The sequence below is a fragment of the Saccostrea cucullata genome, unplaced genomic scaffold, assembly GCF_032062105.1.
Source record: "Saccostrea cucullata isolate Sc308-1 unplaced genomic scaffold, CSIRO_AGI_Scuc_v1 ctg16941, whole genome shotgun sequence".
In the NCBI taxonomy this organism is placed as follows: domain Eukaryota; kingdom Metazoa; phylum Mollusca; class Bivalvia; order Ostreida; family Ostreidae; genus Saccostrea; species Saccostrea cuccullata.
Genome location: NW_026940306.1, coordinates 679 through 5,099, shown reverse-complemented (window position 1 = coordinate 5,099; position 4,421 = coordinate 679). Strand labels below are relative to the sequence as shown.

Sequence of the window (4,421 nt, the reverse complement as noted above, 5' to 3'; positions counted from 1 at the left end):
TCTCGTGGTGCCCCAAGTAATTTTTCAGTAACTGTAACATATTCCATCATTTAGTATCGGATTGGCTGAACAGTGAAATACCGTTACCTGATTTATTTGTTCAATCGAGAGAGCATTTAAAAACACAAACGTCATTTAGGGGTCGTGATACAAGTCATTTAGAGTACTCTTTTTCTACTTTATCGGAGATATAGGACGGGGCCAGGCTCGAGCTGTCGCTCTCACTTTAAGCCCCGCGCTGTATATCTGAATCAGCAGAATTTGAGTACTCTAAATATAACTAGTATGCTTACGCTATATAAATCCTTAGAACACTTTGCAGAAATTGTTGGGTATTGATTATATAGAGAAAAACTGACGGAAGCATAATAAATACATTGTATATATACCAAGGAGACGAGAAAGATCACCCCACCCTTCCCCCCACATCCGCCACGAAATAGGATTTTCGAGTTTTGACAGCTCGTCTACTCTTTTGATCCGATTTTTAGAAACTGTTGCTATGGGTCTGCATGTATAACAATTTATACGTGAAAAAAGCAAACCTAATAGAATATTTTTATAAAATTTTCCATTTCTGAATGCAATATAAGTATAAATGACTTACATATGCATTGTGGTATTACACCTCTCCACTTAGACCCATCACAATACAAAGTACTATTTCCAATTAACGTTAAGTCAGGCTTGCAGGAATACATCAAAAGTCCGTTATTTAGCTTTGAGGTTATCATCATATCTTTAGTTTTCTTTAAATTTGGGCATTTTTCACCTTCCGCTACAATAGATCAAGATGAAATAAAATTGTGCAATTATAGTGAAAAACGTAATTGAAGAGGTAAAAATTCATTCATTATCGAAAACATACCAACGCAGACAGGCGCGGGGTAAGTCCATTCTTCATTTTTACAGAGAGCAAATTTCGCCCCGTAAAGCATGAATCTTTTGTTACAGCGAAATCTAAGAAGACGACCCCTACTTCGTAATCTAGCTTCTCCATTTTCAAGATCTAGTTTTTTGCAATTATAACGTCCTGCTGTAAAACAAATACTTGTGCATGAGAGCTGGTCAGATATTTTTTAAACTTGTATGTAAGTAGTCCTTGATATTTTTTACGTTTTTCTAAAATAAGATAATGGAAAGCATACATATATCATGTTGTAAATTTTGAATTTACCTGCGACCGGGTAAACTCAAAATTTAGAACATGACACATTTATTTTATTTGTCCCAGCTTCTCAGAAAATTTACTCCACTCACTTGAATGTTAGAAATAAAAAAAAATAAAGAAAAAAGAAAAAAACAGAGATAATTAAGGTCGACCTGGAATAAAAAAAACAAGTATATACTGACAAAACGTCAGAAATACTCAAGCTGTAGAAAGTAAATTCAGATGTTTCAATAATATCCTAAAATGCTTTAAGATGAAGGATATGGAGTTCAATCTTTTGTTGAATAATCTACATGTACACGAAACAAAATTCATACATTGAATTTAATTAGAAGAAATATAATGAATCGTACTACTTTTTAAGATGAAATTACGTCAGTGACACACTTGCAGGAACATTTTTATAGACCATAGTAACGTTGCCGTTTCTAATCTTAATTTCATGAAATATTTTTTTATGTAGACATTTAGTATACTTAAAACTATATACTTTTTTGTATTTTTTGCTTAATGACGTACATTACATTCAATATCAATCTAAATAGCTTGCTACGAGCAAGTTTTTCAAAATGGAAGAGGAGGGGGGGGGGGGGCCGGGCTCCAAAATCCACGTGACTACAGATTTATCCATCGTTGCAATCCACGGCCGAAATGTACGATCCTCTCCTACTCCGGACCGTGGCTTGAGACGATGGGGTTCACCTAGCTGAGCGGCATGTCCAATACCTATTCCGTACGAATTCTAAAGAAGTTATTCTAATATAGGTTTCGTTACAAAAGCTTAAGATAATACGAGAATTTAACAATGATTTTGTGCTATTATTTTACTGTCACTCAAAGAACACAATATTTGCATTCCGTGGGGGAGGGGGTACAGCCATACATTTTCTGGCCATGCATTGTAGAATTTGTTGCGATGGGGGTAACCTGCGTCACCTTTCAGAGTCTGAAGTGGACTCGTCCAAGGATGCTATGTCGGCGACTGTAAAAAGTTACCTGAGATTCCTACGCAGAGGAAAGCGCGAACTCTCTGTAAAGAAACTGTTGCGGCTGAGGAGCGTCACTCATTGATCATTCGCCATAGAAAAGAATCCGATATTTAACACTTAATATCTTTGAATATACTGACGTTTTCAAGATAAGCTTCATTTTTGTTTCTAGAAATATTTTTATCTACGAAAATAATATATTTTTGTGTTTTTAAACCGAGTAATTCGATGACCTAGCATCGTTTTAGATAACTCAAGCCCCTCTAGGGCTTGAGTAAATATAAGAAATACCCTGGTACCTATTTCAAGAAAAGTAAGCTGAAAGTCTAGAATAAAATTCCCAACTCAGTGAATTTTAAATTTTTGAAAAGTAAAAATGTCTTGACAAAAATAATATGACACCACTTTTCTGTAACCACCAGGGATTCTTTAGAAAAAAAAATCAATTCAGAACAATGTTTTTTTTTAAACTATCAAATTAAAGAAGGGTTAATATAAAACTTACCTCCGACGAAAATTTCGGTTACAAGAAATAAAGTTAGTATAATTCCAATATAAGGGATTTTCATATTTATACCGTAGTTTGCAACTTCAGTAAAAAAGATATCAAAGTACAGTAATATGTAAGTTCACAACCGGAAGTAGCAAATTAAAGAACGATGAGTTTTTAGATGGGGATTCAGCCTTTAAGTAGCAATTAAGCATTTTGACATCTCGCTTCTTTAGGACACAGTCTCGACAGGAAAGAGACCATAAAAAACAACAATTATAGGAATAATTCAGCTGCTTTCTGCTTTACCTTTTGACTAAGCAAGAGATAAACATAAGTGACATCCAATCATTCATTCATTCATCTTATATTTCCTCTATAAAGAGATGCAGAATTAAATTAATATGTACAATTCATATAATATTTTCAAATAAATCATAAGCATACAGTGAACGATTGTATACAAATGTCACATTTACTCTACGGAAGCTATATACATGAGAGCGCTGCACATAGCCGTTGGTATTGTGCGCATGCACAAACTAACAGTTTCGACTTCAGAATCCCGATGTTACTTACCTGAGATAATGATGAAAGCGTTTGAGGTTTGCGCCACAGAACAACTAGAAAAGGTCCGTCTCACAGAGACCACACAGTACTGCTCCAAGGCCAATATCAAATGAATTATCAATTTTTCAATTGAGTTAGTCATGTAAGAAGTCCAAATGTATCATATAAAACTTAGATGTATTGATTAAAACTATTTTAAAAATGTCTTGATTATATCAGGTAAATGCTTTCATTTAAAATAATAAAATTCCTCTGCAATATAATGTTTTCCAATTTTAATTATGGTGACAGTTTAATGTTTGTGAGGCGCTTATAGACTGCATTAGTGTGTGGTCACTTACATCAGGAGCTGTGTCTGCAACAGCCAGTGTATCTGTATCATCTAGCGATGGTGTTGGAAAATAGTCTGGTGTTTAAGTTGAGTGATGGAGATTGTCTAAGCAGAGTTACAAGAAGATGGCCCACTGGTATGAGCGAAAGGCTCGTCTGTGTATAGTACTGCTGAAAGAAAAGCCTCAACCAGGATCATGTTAGGATCTATTTTTATAAATCGGATCGGAAATATTTCCGTCGCTTTAAATTAAGACACTACGTACATTGGATTTCTTTTTAGATGCAGACCAAGCCTTTTCAAATACCTTTAGAAACTGGAAGTGTCCTTCAGCAACTCTGTTGTGCTGATAAATGAATTTACTTCTTTGCCCCATCCAGTTTTCAAAGTATTAAAGAAGGAACGGTCTAGCGGCTGTGTGCAGTTGCTGGTGTGGCTTGTTAGCTCTGTCAATGTTTGGCAAATACGTCTGCTGAAACCATAGACGGGCAATGCCATCCTTCGTTCAACCACTCTCAGATACTAGCAATTTTGCATCTTTTAGTACAGACTCCTTTGGAATATTTTCTATTCCATATCCTTGTAGAGTCCGATGTGTTTTCCATGGCATTACGAAATGAGTTGGAATTGTGGTTCCGCTGACGGATGGTTACACATAATTGCATCAAATTTTAACCCTACATTTTTTAAGTCAGAATTTTTAGCTATAGGTTTTCTCCCATATATTTATATGTCAAGCAGAATAGTGTTTGCTGCCACTTTCGCCCACTTCAATTCTTGAATATATTAATATGTAAACTTGTTTGAAAAATCACATATCTCAAAATCTTTGTGGGCGACGGTGGCAGAATATTTTTCTGAAAGAAAATA

At 35.0% G+C, this 4,421-nt stretch overlaps 1 long non-coding RNA gene across 2 annotated transcripts; it reads right to left on the bottom strand.

Annotated features, from left to right (window-relative positions):
* Positions 1 to 607: 607 nt before the first annotated feature.
* LOC134255085 (uncharacterized) lies at positions 608 to 2,790 on the bottom strand. 2 transcript variants are annotated; one of them, XR_009989452.1, is made up of 3 exons: positions 2,666 to 2,790; positions 869 to 1,036; positions 608 to 778 (listed from the first exon to the last, which is right to left on the bottom strand). It is a non-coding gene; the product is annotated as an uncharacterized LOC134255085 (long non-coding RNA). The 2 variants fall into 2 exon arrangements; XR_009989451.1 differs by having other exon boundaries at positions 609 to 778; positions 869 to 1,033.
* Positions 2,791 to 4,421: the final 1,631 nt, after the last annotated feature.